Here is a 14,335-nt window from a genome sequence, read left to right on the forward strand (position 1 = left end):
AAGAACTTGTTCAAGGTCTGTTTTAATGAGTTCTTGGCAAGAATTGTCCACAAAAGGCATCTGGAATGGCACGGTCTCTTGCTGAGACAGCAAAAATCCCATGTTTTCATCATCATGATCCATGATGGCACTGAGGTCAGGACTCCGAGGCCCATGGGGCATCACAATCGCTCCCATAAGCAGTTTCTGAGACGAAGTGCGAAATTAGCGGAGAGAGACGATTGTAATTAAACCGTTTTCCTTGGGAAGTTTCGGGGAGGCAGGCATGTTGAAACAGCTACTTTCTCTGGGAAGAATTGGGGAGTTAAACACCTGTTGGGGGAAGCTCTTGAACTTCCATAAAAGTTCTGTACTGAGCTTTCCCTATCGCGGTGTCAACATGACTAATCAAAGAAGAACATCGTCCCTTGTTTCCTAGCTCCTAAGCGGCCCTTCGGTGCGCTTACTCACAAGTAGACCGGGAGTTGCGTTTTCACTCCTGTTCAAGTTTGGACTGCATTTCAGATCCACCACAAATTACCTTGCCTAGCCTCGAATCCTTGTCTGGACTTTACTTCAAGAATCTCCCGGTGAATCCTTGCTCTTTCCCCACTCAAACTTCCAAAGAGTTTGAGTGTGTTTCGGTTATTGGATTGTAGACTTTGGACTCTAATACTGGACATATAACTTCATTTATTTGGACTATTTTTGATCTTTCCTCAAAGGACAATTGCTTGACTATATACTTTGCATACTTTTGTTTTATTCTTTTATTGCATTAATAAAGATATTAGATTGTTTATTGGCCTCTGTGTTGGTTTCCAGTGCTCACGCAGTCTAGGGGTGTTACATCTGCCAACCTAGCAGTTCGAAAACATGCAAATGTGAGTAGATCAATAGGTACCGCTTCAGCGGGACGATAAATGGCGCTCCATGCACTCATGCCGGCCACATGACCTAGGAGGTGTCTATGGACAACAGCTTAGAAATGGAGATGAGCACCAATCCCCAGAGCCAGAGATGAGCACCACTACTCAGAGCCGGAAGGGGAGACTTTACCTTTATCTGCATTTGTTGTTTCTAGGCATTGAATGTTTGCCTTGTGTTTGTGTTTGCTGGAATCTTCCTTGAGTCCCCTTGGGGAGATAGAGTGGAATACAAATAAATTACTATTATTATTATTATTATTGATACAAAGACATAGTATGACACAGCAAATGAGATAGATATGTTGGATTTCGTATCACAAAATCACAAGTCGAACACTTCCCAAGCGTTCAGGACTGTGTGATGTATTTTTGGATGATTCATGCAGATCCCAGTAAGGTGGCCTTTTGCAGTTGACAGATCGTAATTTTGTCAATATTTATTGTTTCTAAATGCCGACTGAGATCTTTTGGCACGGCAACCAGTGTGCCGATTACCACCGGGACCACCTGTACTGGTTTATGGCAGAGCCTTTACAGTTCGATTTCGAGGTCTTGATAACAGCTGAGTTTTTCTTGTTGTTTTTCATCAATTCGACTGTCACCTGGTATGGCGACATCAATAATCTAAACCTTTTTCTTTTCCACAACTATGAGGTCTGGTGTATTGTTTTCTAGAACTTTGTCAGACTGCATTCAACAGTCCCACAATATCTTTGGGTGTTCATTTTCCAATACTTTTACAGGTTTGTGATCCCACCAGTTCTTTACTACTGGCAGATGGTACTTGTGACATAAATTCCAATGAATAATTTCGACCACATAGTTGTGCTTCTGTTTGTAGTCTGTCTGTGCGATTTTCAGCTGAGGATATTGTTGTTGTTGTTGTTGTTGTTGTTATTATTAGAGGTAAAAGTCATGCCCCCCAATGATAATTTGTGAGTACGTTTTGTCTAATGTTTCCTTAATAGAAGACTCTTTTATTCTCCTAAAGTAAAATTGCAATAGTAAATGTTCTATCCCATTTCAATAGTGATGTGATGGCATTTGCACTAGAGCAACCTTGAAACTTGTAAAAAAAAAAGGCAGCATTTGCTCATTGTTCCCTTTCTCATATGATAGTTTAGACAAACATACCACTTGCTTACTGTTTTTCTCCATCACTTTAGAATTCCACTTTTTAAAAATCATCTAGTTATGAAGGCTAAAAAAATGAAATGCATTTTCCTCCACAGAAGCATCTTCCCTGTCCTCACTTCTAACTCAATGGGCCAATATAATTTATTCTCTGAGGAACACAACATGGTTTCTTTAGTTAAAGTTAGTTTTTCTTTCTGTATCTCAAGAGGTTTTAAAGCAGTTTTATAGAACTGCTTTAAAGCACACATAGAATATGGGAAAATGATTCCAGGATTCCGTGATTATTAGAAGATAATGCTTTAAGGGATGGCATATGACATACCCAGGAATGCAGAAGCATAGTCTTATTGGTAGCTCTGAAAATAAGGCAATCCCATTATTTTGGAATATAATCCCTTTTGTTTATGGTTACCAAGGAGAACATGCAATTTAACTATTCAGTTTTCTTTGTCTCTTATGCATATATCCAATAGGTTGTGTTTAATGAAAGTTTGTTTTTATGAAGATAGGTGCTGTCGGGCCTCTGGTAAATGATTTCTATAAGGCATGATCCACCTACCCCTGATTAAGATATATTACCCTTTTTTCTTTTTGCCATATGAAAGAAGGACTCATAAATCTTCTGTTGTCAACATGCTTTATCCTTAAGCTACAAATGTTTTCAGATTCAGTGTTCACAAGGCGCTATGTTACTACTGTGACTTAGTTCCCAAACCATTTGCTGCCTTTCTGAAACACAATGATTCTCAAATACCTTGCCTTTTTTATGGTAAATATGTTTGAAAATATGGTTTACAAAAAGTTGTTAACTTTCTTTTAATTAACATATCAATTGATATATCACATTTGTTGATTCTGTCAATCTATTTATTTGGATTGGCCCTGGTTATGCAAAAAATGTAGATCTGCCCTTAGACTTCAGTTTGTTTCATCAGTCCTCCTAAGAAACCTATATTATTTCAGACTTAGTGTGAATGAACGAATTTGTTTATTACGATCTCAGACCAGAAGTTGTCTTAGGGGAGAAGAATTTCCCTGGTTGACATTGGAGATGGAAAACTATGAGCAATTTTTCTCATTCTGACAGAAAGTAGATGGAAACATGCCTCATAAATGCTGTGGAATTCTTTGCACATGCATGAGAAAAGACAGGTATGTTTTTTCACCAGCAGCATCATGAGCCAAAACTACTGAATTTTGTACAAATACACTTCTATATTCTAATTATATGTTATGTGAAAACCCTTTTTGGATTTTGTATAACAGAAAATCCAAAATGTGAAAACAATTGGAAAATGCACAAAAGGCTCTAATAACGTCATCAGGTGGGAAGAAAGTCTGATATTTTTCATTCTTACATTTGAGAATAAAATAAGCAAAGACTTGTAGACCTAGTTGAGATAGAAATAAGATCTGTATTTTTGAGCCCCGCAAAGACCAAAAAAAGTTGGTCCTACAGAACCCCGTCCAAACCAACTGCAAGTATTTAGACCAGATATCTGTTACTGTTTCTGTTTCTGTTACTGGGGAAACGTTTGCACCTACAGTAGTGGATCCTGCGGGTCCCCAGATGTTTTTTTTACTGTATATATTTTTATTGTAAATAGTGCTACATAAAATTATATAAACATTCAGAACATTTTCCATTGGTGACACATGTTTATATTCTTCCCCCTTTTTCTCCCTCCCTCCCCTCCCCGGGGAACAGTTTGCAAATTTCCTGTATTTATTACGATTATTCGATCATGAGGATAATCTTGTTTATTTCCTTATATTTGTCTTTTCCCTTTATTCTGTAAATTAAGTCTTTCCATTTTGCCTCCCATGACTTTCTGATTTGGCCCATTCTATAGTAACTTTTCCTTTCGCTAATGTAGTCTTGGAGGATGTAGTCTGCTAAATATTTATACCATGTTTTAATGTCCCATTTCTTTTGGTCCTTCCAGCCTAGGGTGACTGAGGCTTTAATTGCATCTAACATATAATTTATTTATCGTTCCCATTTTTAGTTCCCCCCTCACCTTCAATTTTCTGGAGGAAAAATGGTCTCTTGTTCCAGTCTATTTTTATCCCATATAGCTCCTCCATTTCTGTCTTAATTGTTTTATGGAACTTTTGTATTTTTTCGCAATCCCACCACATGTGGGTGTATGTTCCGGTTTTCCCACAGTTGTGCCAGCATTGTTTTGGGGAAGTTATGGTTATATGAGCTAATTGCACAGGCGTTCTATACCATTTTGTCTGGATTTTGCATTGAATTTCCTTTATCTTTAAATGTTTTATTTTATTAATTGAATTTATCCAGTTGTCTATTTCTCACGCACTACAACTTAGTTCCTCCTTCCAGATTTCTGTCAAGGTATTTTTTATATTTATAGTTTTCCTGTGATTACTTTGTAAATGTATCCTATGATTCCTTTTTCTTTCTCTACTTTCCATTTTATTATTTTATCAAGGCCTGTCTCTGGGATTTCCTTACTCTTCCATTCTGTTAACTTTTTAGATAACCCTCTCCACAATAGCCAATTTCCGTGACCGCACTTATTTTTAGCTCCTCCCATTGCATTACTTTTCTGTCAGGATTCAATATGTCCCGGATCTTTGTTAGGCTGTGTTGTTCCAATTTCTTTAACATGTTGGTCCCCAGATGTTTTGGCCTCCAACTCCCAGAAATCCTAACAGCTGGTAAACTGGATGGGTTTTCTGGAAGTTGTAGGCCAAAATACCTGAGGACCCACAGGTTGATAGCCACTGACCTAAGGCACGCTCTTATTTCTGTGGAGTCATTTTACTCATGAGTCAAAATGCAAAAAGTATTACATTATTTTTCCTCATTATTAACAAAATACCCTATAAAACTGATGACTTACTGCCATGAGATTTTTCACCCTCTAGTAGGTATTAAAAGATTCAATTTCCTGACCTATTTGTTTATAAGAACTTCTGGAATAAACTGTGAAGGAAAACACACAGTTAAGGGGATTTAATATATAAGACTTTACTCATGGTATATTAGCTACCTAGTGAGAACAGTCCCTAGGCCAGGTGTCACTTCCTCTCACCACCTCCAAAGACATACGGGAATCAAGGATCCTGAAGGCCACCAAAATTCTTTGACTGCACTTCTTGGCTGATCATAACTGGAAGGCCATCCTGAGGGCACTCCCTCCCAAACCTCGGAGATTTTAAAGAGTGAAAATCCTCATTCCTGCTCCAAGGGTAGCCCCTTTTTCAGGCCCTACCAACTGGCAACCATACTGATATATTTCTCCAGTAAGCAAATCTTCTATTCCAAATACAGATTAATCTTTAAGAAAATGGTAATTAAGTAATCGAGTTAGGTAATTTTAGAACTTGGACTTAGTGTTATTGTCCTCCATCTCAGGATAAAGCACAAATGGTAAAATGGCCATATATATCAAATCAAGTTCATTCCTAGTCAGGAAAATTCCTCTCTATAAAATGCTCTTTAAAATAAGGAGAAATAATTGGTTTGGTGGATGATATTACCTTAATCTTCCCATGATAGGGCCATTGCTAAAACTGGGTTTGTGTGTGGCATTCCTTTTCTTGCAAGGTGTGGTTGGATTCAGCTTTGAGGAGCAGGAGCAGCTGTGCCATTGTTTCAAGACTTCACACACTGCCTTGACTTTATTTGTCTCATATAATTGGCAGAAACATGCTGTCATTACCAGACAGAAGTCTCCAGATGATTTAGAGACTACCTCCTTAAGTGAGCTGAAACAACTTTATTTTTCAACCCCGTAGTCTACACACAGTGGCATTAATGCCAGTATTATTGGTCGATCTAAATATATGTTCTTTGTTGGAGACACAAGTCTTACATATTGTAATATTTCTCTCCAATATTACTAACGTCCCTTAAAAGAACTGTCTGGATAAAAGATGCAAGAACTCTTGAACTGAGGAACTAGGACATTTCAATCCATCAACAACTTGACACTTCTGTATGACAAAAAGAAATCCTTGCATGGATACTGGAGGGTGATATATTGCAGAAGGATTAAACCTCATGGTTCTGCAAAGACCAAAAATAGGAATTTCAGCCCCATAAAATATGATATCCAGTTTCCACAATGTGGGTTGGTTATTATACAGGGGGTACATAATGGCCAGTTGGTCCTGAATGTGTCACTATTTGACAGCTTGTTTCTTCCTCAAGTACACCAGCATTTGAATATGAAATCATGGCTAAAAGAAAAGTAGTGGGAGAACTAGATAGAAAAATCTACAAATGAGTTAAATTACACAGAGAAACAAAGATTTGAGAAGATTAAAGGACACTATTACAATCTCTTTTGAGAAAACACCTGCGAGTGATACTTTCCAGATCTTTTGCAAGCATTCTTTAGTAGTGACATCCACCATTTTCCTCCACAATAACTTGGAATGATGCAAGTTATGTCTGGCATACTGTGCAGGATGCAAAATGATATGAACCAAGCTGTCAGCACTGATGCTGACAGAAATCATCTAAAGAGCCTACAAAAGAATGTCCTATGTCAGGTCTAAAGAGAACTTACAGGAAGTTAAGAGGTGATAAGCCTGATCCAGAACAAATACGTAAGCCATTGCTCAGCAAGTGAATCATAGATTGATGCTCAATCTTCCACCTCCAAGTGTCAGTGAAGAAAGAGGCAGGCATGGTGGTAGACAGATCCTAAATGCACTTCGCCTTGTGTTTCCACATCACAGCAGGCTACACAGCTACACTCCTTTGACTTCTGAACTCTGTTCACTTTCAGCAAATATAGCCCCTTTCTACAGAGGCGTAAAATGATAGTTGATGCTGGATCTATACTGCCATATAATTCAGATTATCAAAGTAGATAATCCACATTATCTGATTTGAACTGGATTATATGAGTTTACACTGTCATATAATCCAGCTCAAAGCAGGTAATCTGGATTTTATATGGCAGTGTAGAAGGAGCCTAAGAAGTAAATAGCCTAAACTACAAAATATTATTATTGTTGTTGTTGTTGTTGTTGTTTTTAAAAAAATAGTAATGAGAGGAGGAAGAAATTCAGACTTGCTTTCTGTGTAACAGCATATTTTACAAAAATCCTAACATGTTTCCTACCATTCAGTGAATGTTGTTACATCTCTGGTAAGAATGTATGTCAATTTCTCACCATATGATTTTTCTAATGCATTCGTTCCCAACTTGGGGTCCCCATATGTTTATGGCCCTCAACTCCCAGAAATCCTAACAGTTGGTAAACTGGCTGGGATTTCTGGGAGTTGCAGGCCAAAACACCTGGGAACCCCAGGTTGAGAACCACTGTTTTAATGGATGTAGATCATGGTAAATTTAGTTCTCATAGGCATGAACAAATACATTTATAATTTTCTTCTTGTTGCAAGAAAGTTCTCAAAACAGTCGATTTTCAAAGACTATTCACAAACTATTCATAAGACAAACCTCTGCCTGCCCACTTCTCTCTGAGTACATGGTCGCCTTTGCGGATGTTACCAAAGGCAGCAAAGGCACCCAGTGATGCCCTCAAGCTACTGTAATGGGAGGCAGCGCAGGTTTGATGGTATAGGCTTACTTGACTTTGCTTAGTTCAGAGCTAAACAAGTTCACTCTGGCTAAACTTGCACTGAGAACAAGAAGTCCCTAGAAATTGTTTGGACATCCAGGTGACTTTTCATCCACTTCAGATTTTAGAACTAGTGTAGACATTAGACAAGCTCTTCATTTCACTGTGATTGTAACTTATTTAAGCTTTGTAACTCCACCCCTTTTGTGGTACAATTGCATGGTTCTTTTTCTTTCTTTATTTATACACTGAATGGTGGAGATAAAATATCACATTGTTCCTGTGCTGGCACACATTGTGCATCTTGCTGGTACCTTGTGCTCCTTTTTGAATGTTATGGCAATGAAGGTGGATGTGTGGAGATTGTGATTTGTTCCACAGGAAAGTAGCTTGTAAAATTCAATTTGTGAAATACAAAAAGAAAGCAACAAGTTATTTCTTATAAAGAGAAAAGCAAAGAAACTGTAATTGTAATTGAAACTATTTTGGCAAATACTTAAGTTTGTCTAGCTTTTTTCCTCTCACACGTACTCTCAAAATTGTAAATTTCCCTTGCAAATATTTATAAAACCTTATGAGTATTCTGCAAGTATTTTAAAGATCACACATTCCTGAAACCTTACCTTGACATGATAATAATTAATAATACAAGTACTTTAATAAGACCTATTCAATTAAGAAGAGGCCCCCGCTGGCGCAGTGGGTTAAACTGCTGAGCTGCTGAAATTGCTGACCAAAAAGTCAGTGGTTTGAATCTGGGTAGCGGAATGAGCGCCCGCTGTTAGCCTCAGCTTCTGCCAACTTAGCAGTTCAAAAACATCAATAAGTACCGCTCTGGCAGGAAGTTAACTGAGCTCCATGCAGTCATGCCAGTTACATGACCCAGGAGGTGTCTACGGACAATGCCGGCTCTTCGACTTAGAAATGTAGATGAGCACCAACTTCATGTCAGGGGAAATGAGTAGTACCTTTACTACTCATTTAAGAAACCTTAAATAAATTCCATATTGTATCCATTAATGTTTACAGTGGTACATATCTTATGATTAAAAGGCTAAAGGACCCAAGAAGAAAATGTGCTCTAATGTTTGTAAATACTGAGCTTATTTATTATAAGCATCTGGAGGCACTACAATCCAGGTAACTTTCAAAGCATAACATAAAGAACTTTCCTTACCTTCTGATGACATAGTTTTTACTCTTGTTGTTAAGCACAGACCAATGCTATAGCTCTATGTCTATGAAACTTTATGGGATTTGATGAATCAGGTCAAGATGGATAGCATCCAAAGCCAACCAAATAATTTTGAAAGATTGGACAGAAAAATCTCATGAGCACCTCTTCTCTTCCCTAACAGTAACACATACACATACACACACAGTCAAGTAAATAACTGTCATTTGCAAATCTTTTATGGCACGGCACACCTACTGCCTGAGTCAGCCACCTCATTCTATCTAATGGTAGGACTGGTCCTGACAGTAATGCATATGATTATTTACTCTTTCAAAAATAAGCCATTTCAGAAATTATAACTGAACTGGAAATTATGCTAATCCAATACGCATGAGACATTCAGTCTGTGTCACTCAATAATGGACATGGGAAATGTAGAGAAAAACAAATGCCTTTAATATGGTTCATAATGCCTTTAATATGTAATGTCTTTAATGCATGAAGAACAGAGTGAACACTGAATTCTTAAAGAAAACAGCTATCAAGGTCATAGTGGTCCTTGTATGAAGAGAAATATAATTATCTAAATGTTTTGAGGAACAATGTTACCAAAACAAAAGTTCATCTACACCAGTGGTTCTCCCCAGGTGTTTTGGCATACAACTCCCAGAAATCTCAGCCAGTTTACCAGCTGTTAGGATTTCTGGAAGTCGAAAGCCAAAGCATCTGGAGACCCACAGGTTAAGAACCACCAATCTACATTGACCACTTAGGTCGGTTTGTAAGTGGATCAGCTTTATGTCAGTTAAATACTAACCTGGGGCAAGACTGCCTTAACATGGCATTCCCCCTGTTTAAACTACAGTAAGTTGGGAGAAAACCTGATTTCTGGGCCAGTGAAGAAAGTTGGCCTGATTCCTAACCAGAATCTTCAGTCATTGCCTTCACAGCCATCCCACATGCCCAAAGTTCAGGCAGCCCACTGACATGGGATTACAGTTCTCTGTCACCCCCTCCATATTGTAGCTGTCGCTGCCGTGACATGCCCCCTATCTTCTTTTTCTTGCACCAACAGAGCAAGAGGTGAGCTTTCCACCTCCACCCCCCATCTCCCTCAGTGTTATGGTGCTCTGAGTGTCATCATCCAAAGCATCAAGGAGTAGGTTAGTGGTATGTCATGATCGGTGACAGTTGTGACACAGGGGACCCCTAGTGTGGCTGCTCAGAGGTGCTGAACCATGTTTGGTGTGACTGGACAGTTGAACTTGTTTACTCTGTTCTTCATGCACAACTTTACTTTTAAAAAAATTACCCAAAGAGGAAATAAGCATGAAAGAATAACCATGAAAATGTAATGAACAGCAACAAAAAAAATCCCTAAAAAGAAAAAATACCTAAATTCTATCTCAAAACCAGCTGGTATTAACAGAGTGAAGAGAGCTTTCTTATGCATTTATTCTCTTTTATTGGCCAATCAGGTAGCATAATTGGCTCGTGATTGAAACCTGAATGTAATCAGTGCTTGTAAAATAACTTTTTAGGAATAATTAATTTGTATTATTTTGTTGATGTGCTCACATACTATTACTATCACAGTGTTACAAGGTTCAATAAATAACTTGTTCCATTATTCAGTGTATGGCTTCTTGCTCTCATTAGAGTTAAAAATGTAAAATATCCCTGTAAAATACATTAAAATAGCATTAAAAATATTAATTGCTTTTAAGGGTAGCTGGAAAGAACTACCACTAAAATGATATTGTTTCCATCCATATTTTCAAATGGATTCCCCCCCCTCCCCCGATGTATCTAAACACTTAGAACAGTAGTTCTCAACCTGGGGGTCTCCAGATGTTTTTGACCTACAACTCCCAGAAATCCCAGCCAGTTTACCAACTGTTAGGATTTTTGGGAGTTGAAGGCCAAAAACATTTGGGGACCTCAAGCTGAGAACCACTGACTTAGAATCCATTAAAGGTACATTTTATGATGGACCCCTTTCCACCACGCAGGGGAGTTTCCAGTCAGCTCCGTCATACTTCATTAGGGAAACATCTGAAACAGTCCAAAAAAAAGTGAGGGGAAAAGAAAACGGTCAGAAATCGTCTTCTAGACTCAGGAACTGGGATATAACTGGAGAAAATACCCACAAATAGGTGGGATAGGAGATGTCCAATTTGGCCAGGTTGAATCATTTCAATGACAATGAACAGGGATGTTCTTTTGGGCAGTCTGCTACCAAGCATTGGCATTTCTCTTCCAAGAACTTGCTTCATGACCTTGGCATGGTAATTTTTAAAGTCAGGTTTTCTCTCAAGTAGTGTCTGGTTTAAGATCAGATGCTTGGGTGTACTGTAGAGTTGCTGGATCCAAGAGGAAAGTCAGGTTTCCCCTCAAGTGATGTCATACTTAAAATCAGCTGCTTGGGTCTACTCTAGAGTAACGGGATCTGAGGGTAAAGTCAAATATCCCATAAGCTTTTTCCCAAGGTTTTTTATTTTAAAAGGGAGTGCTCAGGGACTACACTGGTTTGTGGGATAAATCTGAAAACAGGTAATTTCAGTAAAACTAGCAAGAAAAGACACGTGTGAGGAGGAATGAGAAACAGAATTATATCCTTTATAAAACTATGGGACATAATGTCATGGTAATATGCTTCCCCACCTCCACTTTAGGATAGAGTTCTAACTGTGACTAGTAAGTTCTTACTTCTAAGTTCTGTATTGCCATGACTATGATTTTCTGCCAGGAAGAAGTTTCTTTAAAATTATTGCTAGAAATTCAGAGTTCATGAGGAAATCTTGATTATCTGGAATCCGCAACAAACATACTTTTTAATATCTGGGTGGATGGACAAACAGAAACTTTAAATAAATGGTGTTTCTTTTCATTTACATGAAGCATGACTCAAGGACATAGCATTTTATTTGACATGCCGTCTATTGCCATGGGTACTGTAAACATGGAAAGTAGAACCCACAGTTGTGCAAAGATAAACACTGGCATAAGGTTGCCATAGGAAAGTTGAAAGAATTATTTCAGTTCTTTTCACAGATTGTGTTTCAAGCACTGGACAGAAGAGCAAAGTGTTTAAATAGCAGGGAAGGAAAAACTGCCAAGTAAATGGTCATGCGTTACCCTCCTCATTATTTGGGGCATTGAAAATAAAGGTTCAGAGGGTCGTAAACATTCCCTTTCTGGCTACTTTTCTAATGTGTACAAGTGACAAGTTAATTTAAAATAAACACATTGGCAGGGCATGTGATTATTTGTCCTATTTTTTTTTCTTTAAAGGAACAAAACAATGACACAAATAGGAAAAGTAAACTGAGGCATTCACCCTGTGCATCTGTTTTCACTCATTAAATGTGAGAGATCTATTGCGCAGACCAAAAGATCCCAGCTCCTTGCCTGACTAACCTAATCAGAGATGGCTGACGCAGCGCACAGTCAGCAAAAAGACATCTGAAGCTGTTCATTCATGCAACGGGGCAGAGTACACTGCTGCCCAAACTCATCATCATAAACTCTCTTTCCCCCAGACTTGAAGCCTGCCTGCTCTGACCCTTTAAAATTTGGATTTATTCTATTCTGTTCTAAGGGCAGCACTTAGAAAAGTTGCCTCTTCGAGTCACAGATCTTAGAAACCAGCTATTGGCATCAACATGGTCTCTAGTGGTCGGAGATTTGAGGAGTTATAGTCCCAAAAGGTAATTTTCTCAACCTCTGCTCTTAGACTTGTTAAGCCATAGTTAACCCACAAAGTTTATGAGTGTGTCCTATTACTTTGCTAAATACAAAAATTGAGGCATATCCAGGCAATTAAAAAACCAGCATAATTTGTAATATTTTTTATCCATAAATTAGAATTCAACTGTCATGCATGGGATATAAAAATGTTCAACAAGCAAAGGAGTGCTTCCGTGGCCAGAGTCAAGGCTATTCTGCAATATCCAACAAGTCAAGGAACATAGGTTCACATGAGGTGAATGGCTTGTCTTGAAAAAAATGATGTGTAACCATACCATGTTTTAAAGATGCTTTGTGGGTTTGAATCTTGTGGATTTGGCTAGCTCTGGGTTTGATTAAAATATTTTCTCTAGGAATCTCTACGTCTTCCTCTGGAAGTTAATTGTTGAGTCCTGCTAGAGGACCTAAAGATTCCTAGAAAGGTATTCTCTCAAGTAAAAAAACAAAACAAAACACACACACACACACACACACACACACACATTTTTTTCATAGTTTTTCACTTTCATGGGGATCTTGTGTCCTTTCTAAACCAAGGACAATATTTACAGTTCTTCAAATAACATTCTAAAATGTTTATGTACTAGGTCTATTTCTGTGTGTCTTCAATAGCAAAGCATTTCTCTGGGAAACTAGAATGTCTAATCTGCCTCAATATGGGTTAGAGCCCAAAGAGTGACATACAAAACTCTTTCCCCAAAACACATTGCTCCCATTACTTTTTGATTTGTAATCATTATCCATTTCCTTCTGGCTTCAGTTCAATGTAGCTTTTGCCTGTTAAACACTCAAATGACCTGAAGCTTGGGACCTCATCACATTGAGTTCCAAAAAGTGGGTGATAGGAGGGGGATTTGCCATGCGGTGTGGTGAATCTGGTGGGCAGTGGAGAAAATAATCACTGCATGACCTACATCACTTGTATCGGCGCTTCCCATGTTCTCAATGACAAAAACTGAGCAACGTGGAAGAGGTAAGCTGGGTGGCAATGCTTTCCCCCATGGGATGTGGGTGCAGAGCTGATGTGGGTGCAGGGTGATGTTTTCCCCTGCTGTCCACCTAGAATGCTTCCTTGACGTTGGAAGGATATAGCCCCACAGGAAGTAGTTGTGTGTTGTCTGCTGGGATCTGACAAGTTCCACCCTCTCAGCATCCTGGAAGCGTCCTAGAACACTGAAATTGTCAAATGTGATGACGTCCTAAAGGTGCATGTCCCGCTCTAGAATTAATGGAGTTTGATACCGTTTTAACTGTCATAGCTCAATGCTATGGAATCCTGGGTTTTGTTGTTTGGTAAGGCACCAGCACCTTTTTGGTAGAGAAGGCTAAAAATCTTGACAATTCCCACAAGCTGCCTGGATATTCCTCATTCTCCGTATTCTTATATATAGGTTTATAAGGAGGGACATCTGTTAAGAAAACAGATAACTAGTTTGGGGAGGGGGCATTATGGAGGAACATATTGAATTTGATCTGACATGACCAAGAAAATGACACATACGAAGTCACAAATCATATCTCAGCCAGCCAGTATTTTGTCAGTTCTGAGAGAGATTTTTCCCCACAAATAATACACATTTTGTAAATTACATAGCAAGACGACAATAGCTGCTTCTTTGTTGCAAGAACATCAGATGAATTGGTTTCATCTTTTTTATCCATCAGCCAGATATTCTATATTTAGAAGGACACTCTCCCTCTTACCCTCTGTGTGTGTCCATGTGCATATGCATGAGCTCATGTGTAAACCCACAAATTTACAGAAAGTGTGATGGTGGTGAAGTCCACCTGAGAT

The 14,335-nt window shown here is 38.5% G+C and overlaps 1 long non-coding RNA gene across 1 annotated transcript in view; it reads left to right on the plus strand.

Annotated features, from left to right (window-relative positions):
- The first annotated feature begins 11,751 nt into the window (after positions 1-11,751).
- The window catches only part of LOC134297400 (uncharacterized), a 48,909-nt gene continuing 46,325 nt past the window's right edge, over positions 11,752-14,335 (plus strand). The window contains exon 1 of the long non-coding RNA XR_010004122.1: positions 11,752-12,500. This is a non-coding gene — a long non-coding RNA (uncharacterized LOC134297400). The remainder of the gene's footprint in view (positions 12,501-14,335) is intronic.

The sequence above is a fragment of the Anolis carolinensis genome, chromosome 3 (genome assembly GCF_035594765.1).
Source record: "Anolis carolinensis isolate JA03-04 chromosome 3, rAnoCar3.1.pri, whole genome shotgun sequence".
Taxonomy (NCBI): domain Eukaryota; kingdom Metazoa; phylum Chordata; class Lepidosauria; order Squamata; family Dactyloidae; genus Anolis; species Anolis carolinensis.